The 17,952-nt window shown below is 37.2% G+C and overlaps 1 protein-coding gene and 1 long non-coding RNA gene across 3 annotated transcripts in view; one reads left to right on the forward strand and one right to left on the reverse strand.

Annotated features, from left to right (window-relative positions):
• The window catches only part of LOC106878004 (cytochrome P450 3A24), a 46,481-nt gene that overhangs the window by 3,858 nt on the left and 24,671 nt on the right, over positions 1 to 17,952 (forward strand). The window lies entirely within an intron of this gene.
• The window catches only part of LOC106875543 (uncharacterized), a 23,376-nt gene continuing 6,461 nt past the window's right edge, over positions 1,038 to 17,952 (reverse strand). The window contains exons 2-3 of the long non-coding RNA XR_008265505.1: positions 9,114 to 9,217; positions 1,038 to 2,241 (exon numbers count right to left, since the gene is read on the reverse strand). This is a non-coding gene — a long non-coding RNA (uncharacterized LOC106875543). The remainder of the gene's footprint in view (positions 2,242 to 9,113; positions 9,218 to 17,952) is intronic.

Here is a 17,952-nt window from a genome sequence, read left to right on the forward strand (position 1 = left end):
AGAGAGAGAGAGAGAGAGAGAGAGAGAGAGAGAGAGAGAGAGAGAGAGAAAGAGAGAGATCAGGAGGAAAAGGTAAAAGTTATTCGATAGCCATTTGGCTTTGGTAGGCCATGACGTGAAGTTTGGTCAGACGGTCTTCGAGACAGGCACCGACCAAACTACAACTTATAGAACTGAGTCAGATTTTTTATAAAACAACTTCTGTCTTGTTTCGGTCGTTAGACTACGGCCATGCTGGGGCACCGCTTTGAAAGGTTTCAACTCACGAACAAATCAACCCCAATACTTATTTTTGTTCAAACCTGATACTTATTCTATCGGTCTCATTTTTTCTGAACCACTAAGTTACGAGGACGTAAACATACCAACACTGGTTGTCAAGCAGTAGTGAGGAACAAACACAAACATACAAGCATGCGTGCGTGCGTGTATGTATGTATGTATGTGTGTATGTATGTGTGTATGTATGTGTGTATGTATGTATGTATGCATGCATACAGTGACGGACTGGCCAGGTTGCCAGCTTGCCCGATGGCAAGTGGGCCCCTGCGCCATCTGGTGTACTAAAGAATCTATCCGTTCGCCGTCTTAGAAAGAAGAAATGACCCTTTCTGCTATAAGCATGAGGCCGGAAATTTGGGAATGGGATTTATCGATTCCATCGACCCCGAAAGGACTAAAAGCCAAAATAGATTGCAGCAGTATTTGAACGTAAAGACGGACGAAATGCCGCTAAACATTTTCCACTAGCGCGCTAACGGTTCTGTCTGTTTGCCACCTTAGAAAGAAGGAATAAAAAAGAAGCGAACGTGCTTCTGTTGGAGTCCTAGAGAGACAGAAAGGAAAGAATGGTCACGGTTGGGCTGTCTTTGATCATGGAACTGCTCGCTCAGCGCTGAATTAGCGCTAATGACTCCAATATATGGTGCAAAGTAAAAAAAAAAAAGGGCCAACGACGACGACGATAGCCTTTCTATGCCTTTTCTTTTCTGCTATTAGGCACAAGGCCTGAAATTTTGGGGGTGTGGAGTAGACAGTTGAATACTTGACTGATACTTTATTTATCGATCCCGAAAAAATGAAAGGTAAAGTCGAAATGGGCAGCATTTGAGCTCAGAAAGACGGACGAAATGCCGCTAAGCATTTCGCCCGGTCGTGCTAACGATTCTGCTGCCAGCTCACCGCCTCACCATCACGATGGTAATATTAGAACAGCAACAACAACAACGATGGCGACGGCGGAGGAGGTGAGAAGACGCACTCCCCCCCCCCCGTTTTCGGCGTAACAAAAACCGAAACCCTAAACATCGAGTGTGCGTATTCTTTACCTTCGCCAGCAACAATAACTTGACTGACGACCTTATAGGCAGTGAGAGTCTCAACCTTTATGCCTGCTAGAAATAGCAGCAATCAAATGTCCTTCAAATTACACCTCACTGTTTAAGAGGGGATATACGCATTATGACTCATCAGGGACAGTTAAACTATGTGCCTTGTGGTGCCCTAAAAACAACAGTACTCCCCATACACTGCTACTGCTGCTTTCTCAAAAGTCCCATTAGCATTTAGCTATTGAGACAGAAACATATGTTCACAGTTGTCCACTTGTGTCCAGTTCTTCTGGACCTAAACCCTTAAATTACCTTCACTACTATAGGTGCAGCAACAGGACTTTCTGCTCTGAAGAAGCATCCAGAATGCTCTCTTGCTTTTCACTACAAAACATAGTTCTGGGATAATTTTATGCTCTTGGAAAGTCTGGAGGACTATTATGTCCATACTGACATATCACCTGACCCCGTATCACCAGAGCCATGTCAATGTTGACCACTGGATGTATTGTATTATGAAAGTGAGCCCCAAACTAGGTTTTGGAATTGTCCCTTTTATCCTTTACAATTTAACCTGAAATACTGCAGGATTAGTTTGTAGGTAAGTACGGGCCGCTAATTAAGTTTGTCATTACATACCCTCATCACTTTTAAAACAACACAAATGGCATCCCTAGGCACTTCAGCATCTTTTGTAGGAGATCACAGTCCTCGCATTAATGAGAGATGCTTAAATTGTCCATTGAATTGCACAAGAAAGACCTCTGGGGATTTGGTAATATACAGGTCAGATAAGCTCCTTCTCTCTCATGCCTGTGTTATAAATTCAGGTAGAAAAATATACCCTTTTTTTTCTCTCATAATTCTGTTTTTCCCTTTCATCAAAATGGTGCATGTCTCGAGCTTGTATCTGCAAAAGAAGAAATTATTTCTCCAATCAAATTTTTATTGCTAGTTGAATTTGGCATTTTTTCTTTTTTTTTTGTTGTTTAGTATATGAGAGTATTGTAGTTGTTTTGTTTTTTTTGTTGTTAGAAGAAATTCACTACATTTGTTCAGGTTTGTGCCATTGTTAACAGCAAGATCCTTTTTGAAAAAAAAATATGGAAGACTTGCTTTCCAGTATTCGTGTTAATTTTTCTTTTTGTTTTATTAGTTTTGTGTGGTAGTTTTCATTTTTGCTTTTATTTTTATGGGTGCTGCACTATTTCTCATGTGTTTATATTGACAAATAAAAGAAGAATAAATACGAGGGGGTACCCAAAAGTAACTGGAAACATTCTCTGTGGGACAAACCCATTGTAGTTCAGGCTTCCACCACTAGAAGCCACTTGATGTGACCCTCAGGCATCATCAGTTCGTCAACCAACATCATCATCATGTGCAGTCGTACTGCCACATGATGCATTTTTGTTTTGCAGTGCATCGTCTTGTTCATCAATTTTTGCAATGGCTGAAATGAAGGAACAGTGTGCTTCTGTGAAATTCTGTTTTCTCCTAGGGAAAATGGCAGCTAAAACCATTGTCATGCTTCAGACAGCTTACAAGGAGACTGTGCTATGAGCAAAACACAAGTTCACGAGCGGTTTTCATGGTTTAGGAATGGTCACTTGTCGCTTGAGGACCAAAACCTCATTCAAGGCGTTTGTCGACCTCCTGAATGAATGAAAACATCATGAAGGTTCGTGAAGTGATCTTGGAACTTGCTGACATAACTGGTGTGTCCTGTAACTCCTATCAATGAATTTTGAGTGAGGAGTTGCAAATGGAAGGACTTACAGCAAAATCTGTGCCTCGCTTGCTCACGGAAGATCAAAAGCAGTCACAACTGAATGCGTTTCGTGAACTGAAAATTGATCTGGACCTCATTTTGAAGGTCATCACTGATGACGAAAGCTGGTGCTATGGAATTTGCAGATGTGGAAGAGGCAAACAAAAAAATGATGGAGGTGTTAGAAGGCATCACTTTACAAAAGTTCCAGGACTGCTTCGAACAATGGAAAACAAGTCTAGACTGATGCTTTGTTTCAAGTGGAGAATACTTTGAAGGTGACAAAAGTGTAAACAGGTAAAACTGAGTGAATAAAAAATAATATTGCAAAATTCCGGTTTCTTGAATAATTTGCCTAAAAGCAAACTTTATGTTTCCATCTGAACCTTGTTTGGGTAGACATCTAAATTCTCAAAAGTCTCTTTTTGTATCAGCATCAATTCAAATGCATAGTCAAAGCCAGTATTCTGAGGAGCAACTTGAAAACAGGTCTGAACAAGTCAGTGCCAAAAATATTTACCATTTTGTTTATGCCCTTGTGGGGATGCTTGTGAGCCATGCAAGTGAAGGTTAAATGTATGCGTTACCAAATTTTGCCTCGGACATCAGAGTCACTCTCGGAATGATATGAGAAAGATGCAGAATTCAAAGGAAATTACACATGGAAATAATAATAATAATAATAATAATAATAATAATAATAATAATTGGAAAATATGTGAATACTACAGTAAGCACTCCTGCTTACTGGTAAGAACATCATTCAGAGCCAGTCGTTGAAGGTAAAAATGTCACTATCCTCTGGGATTTCCCAGTGAACACCGACAGAACAATCCAGGCTAATCAACCAGACATAATTATTAAAGACAGGGAAGAAAATACTTGTAGACTAATAGATGTAAGTGTTCCCACTAATAAAAATATATCTGTAAAGGAATTTGACAAATTAAGTAAATATAAGGACCTGGAAATTGAAATACAAAAGCTGTGGCAACTTAAAGCAGAACTGTCTTTGCTATTGAAGGAGCCCTAGATATGATTAAAAAGGGATGTCAGAAACATCGAGATAACATCCCAGGAGAACCATGTCTCAGAGAAATCCAAAAGATTGTGCTGACAAGTACTGTCCACATCCTCAGAAAAACCCTATCAATTTAAATGTCTGTGTTTTATTACATGAAGATATTTCGCTTTTACCCCTGCCACTTCCCCTCCCCAAGCTTTCAGTCATACTGTAACATCTATTATCCTTTACTTGCCCTAGGAAGCTGGGTGTGTCTCAGCAAGTGATTGTAACAGATATACAGATTAGAAGTAAATAACAACAATAATAATAATAATAATAAACCAGACATTGTTGTGAAAGACCAAAACAATAAAATCGATTTATTGATTGACATGAGCATACCTTGTGATTATAAGATCTTGGCAAAAGAATTTGATAAGCTTAGAAAATATAAAGAGTTGCTGATTGAAATTGAAAAAATGTGGCATCTGAAGACAGTTACAAAACCAGTGATTGTAGGAGCTGGTCAAAAAGGGAACTGAATGATCAAAAAGGGAGCTGAATGATCAAAAAGGGAACTGAATGATCAAAAAGGGAGCTGAATGATCAAAAAGGGAGCTGAATGATCAAAAAGGGAACTGAATGATCAAAAAGGGAACTGAAAATTATTTGCGGATCATCTTTGGCTTACCATCCATGCAGGAAAGGCAAAAGATTGACTTAACTGGTAACTGGTCACACGTATTGAGAAGAGTATTGCATTGTCACTGTGAATTTTCTTCCTTTTCTCCCCTTTATTTTCTTTTTTTCCTTCTTTCCTTTTTCTATCACATGACTTTGTAACTGAACAAGCTGGTGTGTTTACCAATGTAAACAGTGCATTTCTCTGCCCTAGGTGTCAGGAAGACACTCAGCAAGAAATGGAAACAGAATTGAAAGATGATAATGAAAATAATAAGAGCACTCAGAGAGCGCAAACCAAGGCAACACCAATGTCCTCTCGGCGATTAGCAGGAGATGATTTTTAAAATGAGAATCTCTGAAATAAACTCAATTGCTCTCACAAACGAGAATACTAAAAATGAACCCGACCGCTCTCAAAAATTAAGTAGAAAAAACTGGAAAAATAATCCAGAAGGCTTGTTTGGTACCTGATCGATCCCAGTGGTAGTCATGGAATGTGAAGGTGGGTGTGCGGGCCATGATTGTAATGCTGTGTGTGTGTCCTCTGCCGTGGGAACAGAGACAGTTTTCTTTTTGAAGGCCTTTTTTAGTCTGTCCTCTGATATAGTATCTTTACAACCATTAAGGTCTCTAGTGAAAAATTTATCTGTGCGTAAATGAAAACGGAAAGGACCTGCATACGGTGCTGTTAACGAGGTTTAACAACATCGTTGCACATAAAAACACGAGTCTAAGAAGTAAAACTTCCTTCAAAGCAGAACTAGAAATGCAATTGTGAAGTAGGTAAGAGGTTTTAAACAGGAGCGATATATTCAAAATTGGTAAAACTAAAAATTATAAAAATAATATCTTCCATGATAACTAACAACCAATTATCAAAGTTTATATTTGCATGGAAAGAGACCCTCGTGAGACGTCCGACAGCAGACTGTTGTCCACTCTCACAGAACCAACCAGAACAAACAAGATCGAGAATTCTGAGAAGTAAAACAACAACAACAACAATAATAATAATAATGGTTTCAAATTTTGCCACAAGGGCAGCTATATTGAGGGAGGGGATGGGTCGATGTAATCGACCCCACTGTTTCACTGGTACTTAATTTATAATAATAAACAGTGATCAAGCAGTAAAACAGCTAAACAACATAGGTTATAGAGTTCAAGACAAAGAACCTACAAGAAAAAAATAACAGCATCACCAATCAAGAAGGGAAAACTGACACCAGCAACTTAAGTGAGGAAGATCAGAAGATTTTAGATGAGTTGAAGGAAGTGATGGGTAAAGAAGAAAGAAAAAAATTACCAACATTAAAAGGTGTTGCTAGATACTACTAGGAAAGTAGATTCTCTTATGAGCAGGATCGATACTAAAAAATATAGGTTATACTAACTTATTGATTTATGCAGGAGGAGGAGTAGTTACTGTAGATTATAAAATAAAGTGAAGACTTTAAGATCTGAGTTGAATAGAAACCTGGAAACAGGAAAAGTTAGGAAAGACAAGATGTAAATCTTCTCTTGAGAATAAGTACTTAGTCAAGGAGAAATCTTTAGGATAGTCATGGAAGAGCTAAAACAGCATATCATAGCAATAGCAGGTAAGCTTTCCAGATATCAGAAAAGAATAGATCAGTATCAAGAGAAGAGATTGTTTGAGAGAGACCAGAGGAGATTTTATCACCAAATAAATCGTGTAGAAGAAACTACTGATGATGAAAAGCCTAATGCCGAAGAAGCTAGAAAGTTCTGGAATGGTAATTGGGATAAGCCAATTAATCTTAACAGAGATGCAGTATGGTTATAGAAAGTGAAATAAGAAGTCGTTAGCAAGAAGAAGCCAGATCTAAAACTAACAAGTGTATTAAAGAGTAAAGTGTTACAAAAAGTTCTGAATTGGAAGGGCCCAGGATCAGATTTAGTTGAAGGGTGCTGGTTAAAGAAATTTGGTAGCTTAGACAGGAGGCTGAGGGAACAACTCCTGGATTGCCTGAATGGAGGAGTCATATTTAATTGGATGATTAGGAGGAGAACAATACTTCTTATGAAAGACAAAAGCAAGGGTAATACAGCTAGCGATTATAGACCAATCACTTGCTTACCATAAGTGTGGAAGCTGTTAACAGGAATGCTCTCAGAAAGCACTTATGAGCACCTTGACAGCCAGAATTTACTTCCAGAAGAACAGAAAGGTTGCAGGAAGAAGGCTAAAGGAACACATAATCTATTATATGTAGACAAAGCAGTTCTAAAAGAAGTGAAATCTAGAAAAATTTAACAATAACATGGATAGATTATAAAAAAGCCTATGGCATGATCCCCCACTCATGGATAAGTGAATGTTTGAGTATATTCAGTATTGCAGACAACAATTAATTAGTTATAGCATGAAGAAATGGAAAGTAGATCTCTACTCAAGTGACACAGCCTTGCTGATGCTAGTACCCACTGACTGGCCCCTGTGCCGGTGACACGTAAGAAGCACCACCCAAATGTGGCTGATGCTAGTACCCACTGACTGGCCCCTGTGCCAGTGGTACGTAAAAAGCACTATCTGAACGTGACTGATGCCAGGCCCGCCTGACTGGCCCTTGTACCAGTGGTATGTAAAAAGCACCCACTACAGTTTTGGAGTGGTTGGCATTAGGAAGGGCATCCAGCTGTAGAAACATTGCCAGATCAGATTGGAGCCTGGTGTAGCTGCTGGCTCTCCAGACCTCAGTCAAACCGTCCAACCCATGCCAGCATGGAAAACGGACGTTAAATGATGATAATAATGATATGTGTGTGTGTGTGTGTGTGTGTATAGAGAGAGGCTCGATTAATAACAGAGGTTAAGGTATTATCAATGCATAGAACAGACACAACACTTAGATTAAAGAGGCCACACACATAGTAATAGACAAATTGAGCCTCAAAAGAAAACACAAATGGAACAATAAAACCCACCACCAGCACCAACACACCATGCAACACAACAACTAAAGACTGAAGGATAGAAAAAGAAAACAGGACACAAATACAAACAGTATAATACACACACAAAAGACAAACATGCACATACTTATGATGAAATATAAGAATTAAAGATAAATAAGTAAACAAACAAAAACAAATATATAAAGGACACGGATGCAAACAAAATAGTAAGCAAACCCATATACACACACAAGCATACAAACTGTTACTTCACAAACGGCTGCAACAACAACAATAACCATGATGGCAACAACATGAACAAACACACAGACACAGAAAGATACAAGGACAATGTCGAAATAAGGGTCAAGAGCAACAGAAGAGAAAACGTAGGTGAGGGGAGGGTCGACATAGTAAGTGCCACTAAGAACAACAACTATAATGGTAACAACTGTATGAAGGGGACGGACACAAACAATGTGGTCAGCAAAACACATTGAAACACACGAGCACACACACACACACACACACAGAGCTAAAGATACACATAGAAGGACAGAATGAACTAAGTAGAGCAGGAGGGTACAAGTGGATGGAAGGGGTTGCTGAAGAGATCACAGATGTGTGACGAAAGATTTCCAGACAATGGACATAAGATAGAATAAGAAGAGTAATAAATGAGTGAAGAACGAATATAATACAGTGTGTGTGTTTATTTGGCAAAAATATAAAATGACCGTCCCAAAATATTTTGAAGATGAAATTATTTTGGCAGTTTCTCTGGCATTCAAGTTTCGTATACAACATGTTTGGCTCTGCAAGTGTTGCACCCAACACTCAAGCACCAAAGTTACTACTGGAATATTTCCAACTTAAAAAATGAATTAGATGCATGTCTGTAGGTGTTATAGCCAGGATTAGAAACTCATCCACTTGGGTCAATAGTTCTTCATTAACAACTGATGAAATTCTAAAAATGCTATTTCTTCAAAGAGACTTTTACTTCTCACCATTCCTCGGATATCAATTGTACCACGTTCTTCATTTTCTGCAGATTCTTAATGATAATTCCAATTCCCTTCCTGAAGATGACTTTCGTTTTATCTAATGTCAGAAAGAACCAAATTCGGTGCCCTTTTCTTTTTACTGTCTTTCACTAGAATTTGATTCTTGAGGAAATCTTAAAACCAAACGATATAAAAAGAGAAACAAATATCTATTCCAGCAATTATTGAAAGGTTTCTTTTCTTTATATAATCCTAAATTAGCTCTCTTAACTGCAACTACAATATATTGGTGCCATGTCTGTTTCCATGCCAACAATCCTCTCAACGTACCCCTCTTATACAATCACTTCAGATGTGATTCTTGATTTAAAAAAAAAAAAACTACTAAAACTTACAGTTTTCCATATTTTTGAGTAATTTCCATGGTTCAGGTTCATATCTTCTTGTCAGACCCCGGAGAATTCCTTAAAATCCAGTGTTCTGAATATCATAGAGGCATCTGAATGAGAATCAATATATTTTTCAGAAATTATGGCAAGATATTTATGAATTTAACAAAAAAAGATTTGAGACAAAGTATGAATGTAAAATACCATTCTTTAATATTGACGAAGGTCAAACTTGGAGAATTCCTGATTCCTGAAATTATTTCCCCTCCTCAAGTGGAACCGGCCTTAATTGTCATTTGGTTATTATGATACATCCTCAAGAGACAAAGATAATTATCACAAATCAAGAATTTATGTTGTATGGTATTTGATGTACCTGTATTTGTCTATGGCGTTCAAATACATGCCACCGACCATTCTAGAGCTATTTCTCTTATTATGCAAATTTCCTCGGCCACAAATATATATATGTTTTTTTAAAAATATTTTTGTATAAGTTTCAGTCTCTTGGCTCCTGGAGATGAGGCAGGAGTAGCCAGAGGTATGCAGGTGCAATAAACCAACTGCAAAAGAACAATAAAGTTCCTGTATGAATTATTTGCCTGATATGGTGTTCCAGACATGTTGCTATCAGATAATAGAACACAATTTACAGGTCATAAATTCAAAAATTTCTGCAAAATACATGCAGTAAAGCATATTTTTATCCCACCCTACCACCCAAGGTCAAATGGGCAGGTAGAAAGATTCGCTGATATATTCAAGCAAGCATTAAAAAAAGCAAGGAATGACATAGTAAACAACAAGGTGCTAACAAAATTCTTGAGGATATATAAAGTAATGCCCAATCTGAATGCCATTTCAGGAAAATCTCTGGCAGAGTTAATGTTTGCATGAAAAATAAAATCGATCTTCAATGAATTATTGCTAGAAAAAATATATTTAAAGGAAATACAGAAAATACAACAAAGCATTTCGAAGTAGGAGATTAAGTTCATTTTAAAATTTACAAAATGAAAAAGACGGTTGGGAGGATGGTTTTGTAACTAAAAGATTAAGAAACATGATGTATGTAATTAAAGGACAACATTGGGAACATAAGACACACCTAAACCAATTAAAGACGAGACATACTGAAGAACGAAAGGAAACACCAATGGAAGTCTGCTATGACATGTTTGAGGTGCCAGCACCAAAAGAGATTGAGCCTCATAGAAGCAGAAGTAGAAAAAGGAAACAGACAGCACTCTTAGAAGTAATGCCAAAATGAAAAAAGATATTAGATTTCTAAAAAAAAAAAAAAAAAAAAAAGAAGGGGAAGTGCTGGAAAAAGAAAAGGAAAAATAAAATGAATTTCACTTCTTACAGAAGTTGAAATCTCAAAAAGGGGAGATGTGAGAGTCATGACACCTCCTTGTAAGAAATAGATTGATCCGAGCAATTATAAATAGTAGTGGTGTGAGTAGACAGTTTGTGTTGGAGTGAAGTTGGTATGTTAATTTGAGTTGAGTTCACAGTCGGAAGGTGTTGATTGGTTTGGAATATTGATTGTTGGGTTGTTACATTGTTATTATGGCTGCATTGTTATCTTGTTTACTGTTACAACACTGGCACGGTGTATCTAAACCATCCGTCACAATATCATGGCAGTACCATGATGTGAGAGACAGAAGCTACAACGTGCCAGGTGTATCCAATTTAAACTGAAATGGCTACAGGTGACCACTATAGTAATCAAACTGTCATGAGAAAAGCACCAGTTGTCCACTGTTAGGGTCATTGTAAGAGTCAATCTATTACAAAGACAGTTTGTAGAGACAGCCCACTCTATGGAGTGGTTGGTGTTAGAAAGGGCATCCAGCTATAAAAACCCTGCCAAAACACACTCAGAAGTATGGTGCAGGCTGCTGTCAAACCGTCCAACCCATGCCAGCATGGAAAATGGACATTAAATGACCATGATGATGATGATGAGTTTGTTCCTTAACTTATTGATGGTATCTTATGGTATGTTGTCTATTGGCTTTGTCAAGTAAATTATTCTTGGTTGCTATGGAAATAGAGACATATCACAAAGTCAAAAAGCTGTGTAGTCTTTGTGGCCAAAAACAACAATCGCATTGTTTTTGTTGTTGTTGCTGTCAATACAAGCTGAACTAATCTATAATCACAGGAGAGTGTGGTTATCCCTTTTTTGTTTAAGGGGTAATACAACTAGGTCTACATTAACCAATATCTTGCTCTTTTGAGACAGCAGCATTTGAATTTAGGAAGAATTGGTTCCTTCTTTATATAAGAACCATTTGTTATATTCCACCAACAGATCTAATAATGGCTTCTAATTTAAGCACTTTATGTTACTGACCTCAAAAGGATGAAAAAGCAAAGCTGACTTTGGCAGAATTTGAACTCAGAATCTGTAGAGGTAGTATAAATATTGTCCAGTCCACCTCTTTTGTATTTGTTTCCCTGAAGGCAGAAAATGGTTTCTGTTCTTTGGTTAAGTTTTTGTTGTTCTTGCAACAGGCCATTCTCTGATGTTCCAACCGTTCTTCCGATTCGTGACTAATTTGAAATAAAATTTATCATGACAAAGTCATTTATTTTACTAAATTCTATTAAATTCTTGATTATATTCAAAGTCAAATGAAAATAATGAACAATGTATTTCATAAGAAATATTGTTGTGAAATGGTTAAAGTCTGAAGGTTTTTGTCAGTAAACACCATAGTTTAGTAATATGAACATCAAACTAAATACTGTCCAACAAAAATTTGTGGGTTACGTATAAAGTTGTGGTCCTTAACAATGAATAGATTACTGATGGTAAGGCTACTGTCATATATTTTATCTTCTACAAAGGATTGTCCTCCAAAAATATGCTGATTTCCCATTTTAGACACAAGGCCAGTAATTTCAGAGGCAGGGGAGGGGGAATGAAGTCGATTACATCTACCCCAGTGTTTGATTGGGACTTACTTTATCAACCCCCAAAAGGATGAAAGGCAAGGTTGACCTCGGGGGGATTTGAACTCAGGACATAATGATGGATGAAAGGTTTCCCCAGCATGCTAAACAACACTGCCAGCTCGCAGCCCTTCCAAAATATATTGGTGGATGAAATATGTCTTAGATCCTCTCCTGTGAAGATGGCACTGATGAAATTATTAATAGCATATATTTTATCCTCTCCTTTGTATCTTTGAGTCCATCAGACTTGTGAAAATGTTGCATTCTTATTTTAGGAGGAAGATACATCGTCTCAAGGGAGGAGGTGTTCTCCGGTGGCAAAAAAAACAAAACAACAGGAATCAGTATTCACATTGGAATCTACCAAAACATTGAGAATGAATCTATATATTTTGATTTGGGTTCTTGCTGTTTTGTAGGCATCTTGTGAATGGTTGAATTTGAAAAACTTTTGAAAAAGGTTTAGATTCTTGTGTCTAGGAGCGGCACCATCCCAGATGTGTGAAGAATGTTCTTGCTTTTGTGATTTGTGAGAGTTGGTTATTGTTCAAAGCTGAAATGTTTTATGGTCTTCGAGGGAGTTTTGGTAATGCTTGCTGAAGACACACTTTTAATGTTGATTCCTGCATATTAGATATTGGAAACAATCTTCATAGACTCTTCTTTACCAATTCCTCATCACAATCAATCTCAGAGATATTGGCTCTAATAGTCCATGGAGTCAGTTTGGTGGAGTTTTTTTTAAGGTTTTTCTCAATGACGGGACTGTGCTAAGGACATTTTCAGGTGAAATCAATAAAGTTTGATGTCCTTCTTCAACAATTTCAAATTGATTACAGCAAGAAAAATATGAGCAAGGAGAGAATTCTAGAAAAGTGACTTTCTTGTTAATGAAGAACTGAGAAAAATGGCTGCAGATGTAAACAAACCAACACTAGCTGTCAAATGTCAGGGGTACAAACAGAGACCTACACACTCACAGACATATATATATAAATGCTTACTGTAAACAAAATAAGAGTTCGTGGCATTTCATTACATAATAAGTTAAAAAAACACAATAAATGTACAAACAAATGGAAGACAGAGAGAGAAGGTCACCAAATTCTCATCAGTTATCGGTCAGAGGGTCAAACACAATTTTTTGTCTTCAAATCGTTGAAGGCGTGAAATTGAGTTTGACCCTCTGACCGATAACTGATGAGAATTTGGTGACCTTCTCTCTCTGTCTTCCATTTGTCTGTGCATTTATTATGTTTTTTAACTTACACACACACACACATATACTTATTCATATATATAAATTTGTGCATCCAACCTAACTTGGATGTGTTGTTAAGAACACAACACTGTAGACTTCGGTAATCATCCTGAGAAATCATCTCATTTTGGTTTTAAGGGCTAAAAAATTGCACAGATTATATTGGTTGATGTCATTTCATCAGTGGATGGAACAGTTGTGTTCTCTCATTTAGTGTAACTCTGTCCACCTGCTTTTTGCAACATCACTGACCGTTTAGTCAGAGATAAAAACTACATCAGCTTTGACGGATTTTTGATTTGGCATTTGATGCTTGGGTGCCTGTTGTTGATGCAGAATTTATGGCAAAAAGTACTGTCAGCTTGTTGTGTGGAATGGAAAATCCAATATTTCAAACAAAGTCCTTCTTCAGGGAAAAGTTAACAAGAGGAAAATTAATAAAGCTTCCGCAATCCTGTATTCCTTAAAAGCCTGTTTTTTTGTTTTTAACTTCTGGGATGCAAAACTCTGCTGTCTCTCATTTACTCCTCTCCTTTCAACTTTTCCCTGAACAAGGATTGTGTCTGAAATGTTGGATTTTTTGTCACTCCTCACAACAAGTTCACTCTACTCTTAATTGATTCTACTAAATGATAGTCTTGCAAATGCCAGTCTACACAGACAGGAGCAAGTCCTAAGTAGCTTGAGGATGATTAAAAAAGAAGATGCAAACCAAACCGTAAGCAAAGCTCTGTGATGTAGGAGTAGATGTTCAACCTATAGAGTACAGCATCCTTAAGCACTACCATTATTTAGAAGACTACTGACAATACAATGGAGAACACTACAAACCCAAAGTCCACAGAGATGTGATTGGTTACAGAAAGCAAACAATAAAAACAGCACCACTAGAAACTATTGTTATCATTATTATTATTATTATTCAGTAGTCTTAGTTTTATCACATGCTTTCACTGCACTACTGAGCATAGCTCTGAGTGCCTTGGATATGTGTTGTGGTTTGTGATGCTCGTATTCTTACTGTATTGAAAATTTATAAATGCTTACTGTAGACAAAATAAGAGTACGTGGCATTTCATTACATAATAAGTTAAAAAAACATAATAAATGCACAGACAAACGGAAAACAGACACAGAAGGATACCAAATTCTCATCAGTTATCAGTCAGAGGGTCAAACACCATTATTACCTCCACCTTAGCAAAGGCAGAGGTATTGTTTTCAATCGTGTTTGTTTGTTGTTTGTCCGTGGACAAGATATCTCAAGAACTGCTGGATGGATTCAGATGAAACTTTCAGGGATGTTTGGCCTCATGACTTTTGGGATCAATCAGGTACCTGAGAAGGATTCTGGATTATTTTTCCATTTTTTTTTTTACTTAACTTTTGAGAGTGGTCAGGTTCATTTTTAGTATTGTTGTTTGTGAGAGAAGTCAAGTTTATTTCGGATATTCTCATTTTAAAAATCATCTCTGGCTAATTGTTGAGAGGACATTAGTGTTGCCTTGGCGGAGGTTTGTGCTCTCTGAGTGCTCTTGTTATTTTTATTATTATTATTATTATTATTATTATTATTATTATTATTATTACTGAGTGAGAGAGCAGTGCATGCCATCAAATTGACACTGGGGTAAAATATATGAAGCCCAGTATACCCGTCTGATAAGGGTACACCAGGTACATAATTCACAACCATATGTGCATGACATGGTGATCTCATATCAAGATAAACAGTGCATGGAATTTGAACTCAGAACACAAATAATAATAATAATAATAATAATAATAATAATAATAATAATAATAATAATAATAATAATAATAATAATAATAATAATAATAATAATACTTCGCCAACAGATAACGTGCCCAGTGAGAACAGAAAATGAAAGGCAGCAGTGAAGACGTTGAGCAAAGTGTAAATTTAAATGTATTCTCAGCAAATGAAGCAGAAGTCATAGGAAGAGCTGTATCACAAGAATACGATGATGACCAACAAAACACAGTGAGGATGCTGTGCCAATAAATTAGAGAAAACCAGGATCAAACATCCGCCAACCTGAGGTGCACTGATTGATGCAAGCTCAAGGTTGAAACTGAAAAGATAGATTCAAGAAATATAAGTGAAGCTTACAAGATTGTTTGGGCTGTAGCTATGGTAGCTGCAGATAGAGTTGGATACAAAGGAAAAGAACAAGCGGAATGTAAAGAACCATACTGGCGTAGACGAATTTGTGAGAAACAAAGTTAAAAAGACATTTAGGACAAGTTGATAGTTGGAGAAGAGGGGAATTGCAGAAGGAAAGCATAAGAATAATGCTGGAAAGAACATAAAGAACAAGAGATAAAGATTATGATGTGATATTGGAAGAATTGAAATAAAGTGTAGAAACAATCAAAGCAAAACTGGAAAGATATGACAATAGAAAAAGACAGTTCAGGCAAAACAGTTTGTTTGAAGCAAATCAGAAGAAACTGTTTCAGGAACTAGATGGGCAAATACACATAACAATGATACCAGATGCAGAGGAAAGCAAGGCATTCTGGAGAGGGATTGGGACCAAATTGTAGAACATAATGATGAAGCGGAGTGGCTGCATGAAATCCAAGATAGGTTAAGAAATATAGAAGTCCAAGAAGACAAAGATAACAGCAGAAATGATAAAAAAGCAGTTAAAAAAATTCCCAAATTAGAAGAGCCTAGAGCTGGATGGGGTCCAAGGTTATTGGCTGAAGAAGCTGAAAGGACTGTATGAAAGGATAGCACAAGAGTTAGATGAGTGTTTAGTAGGAAGGCACAGTACCCAGCTGGATGACAAAGGGAAAAACATTGTTATGTGCCAAGGATCTGGAAAAGGGAAATGTTGCATCCAACTTTAGAACAGTAACATGCCTTCTGCTAATATGGGAACTAATTTTGGATGCTTTGGCCAGGGGAGCTGTACAGATACTTGGAAAAAAGTGGGCTGCTCCCCATTGAACAGAATGGATGCCGGAAAAGGAGCAGGGGAATGAAGGATTAGCTCTTAATTGATAAACAAACCTTATTCAAGGACCTTTTGAATGGGATGGGCTATTTGACCTCAAGAAAATTCTAACTGGGCCCCTACCTGCAAGGTCATGCACTGTTTATCTTGGTATGCGATCACTATGTCATGCACAGATGGTTGTGATACATGTGCCTGGTGTACCCTTATCAGACGGTTATTCATGATGGATCCTTTCAAAGTGTCCAGCCCGTCCCTGAATGAAAGAGGGACATTAAAGGGTTTCCTGCAGACAGGATAAAGGTAAATTAAAAACAATAGCAAACAAGGGACTGGGTAGGTTCATTTTGATAGAAAAGGGTGAAATCAACATCAATGAAGAACAATCAATATTAAGAATAAGGCAAAACAACGACAATATAACAACAAGTTAAGCTCCCTAAAATATGTGGCAATCACAGAGGATGCTTTAGGGTAGTCCACAAATAACCCCCATATAACCCTGTCACACCAAAGATATGCAGCTTCTCCCAGCTACATACCTGCCAATCTACAACCACAAACCATATTTGATGGAATAAAAGTCACACCAGTTTGTTAGACTCACACCCCAATTTAGGTTTTGCATTTGCAGGAAACAAGTAAGGCCTTTATCTATTAAAGAATGTAGCATAAGCTGAACTTTGCATATAGGACCCAGGGTGATTTTCTTGAACATTTGGGTGGGGAGGGAAAAAAATGTGCCTCCAAAGGCATCAAATACAGTTTTTGATTTATGTCCTTACCACTTTCTTCACCATCACCACCAGGCAAAAGAAGACCACGGGCTCTTCCTTATTAAAGACAAGTGATGAGTCAATCTTCAAGATGAACTCAATTCCGGTACATAACTGGTACATTATTTTATTGATTTCACAATCAACTTCAACAGAATTTGAAATCTGAATGTGAAGGACATAACTTATAAATACCCCAATAGTAATTGGTTTGCTATCCTGTCAATTCTACTCAATGAAAGGGATGACCGAAGCCTTGTGAGTGGATTTGTTAAATGGAAACTGAAAGAAGCCCATCGTATACATATATATATGTATGTATGTATGTATGTATGTATGTGAATGTGTCTTTGCTTGGCCCCCACTGTCATTTGACAATTGATGGTGGTGTGTTTACATCCCCAGAACTTAGCTGTTCAGCAAAAGAGACAGATAGAATAAGTACCATTACTTTAAAAAAGTCAATTCATTCAAGTAAAATTCAATGCAGTGCCCCAGCATGGCCTCCATGTAATGATATAGATAATTAGATGGACAGACTGACGGACGGACAGATAGACAGCAAAGAGCATATCTCCTAATGTTAAAGAGCTGTCCTCATAATAACAAAAACAAACGAAGCTATTAAATCATTAATAAACACTAATTAGGTGGAGAGATGATTGAATGAAAACAATTTGAATAAATGAATGATGGAGAAAAGAAGACAGCAGATAATTGAATTTAGAATAATTAAAGCAACAAATGTCAAAAGGTCAAACGACAACAATACACGAGTCTAAAGGTAAACCACAATATATTTGCATGTATGTGTATGCATATTTATATGTATATGTGTGTGTGTGTGTGTG

Source organism: Octopus bimaculoides, chromosome 14 (genome assembly GCF_001194135.2).
Source record: "Octopus bimaculoides isolate UCB-OBI-ISO-001 chromosome 14, ASM119413v2, whole genome shotgun sequence".
Lineage (NCBI taxonomy): Eukaryota > Metazoa > Mollusca > Cephalopoda > Octopoda > Octopodidae > Octopus > Octopus bimaculoides.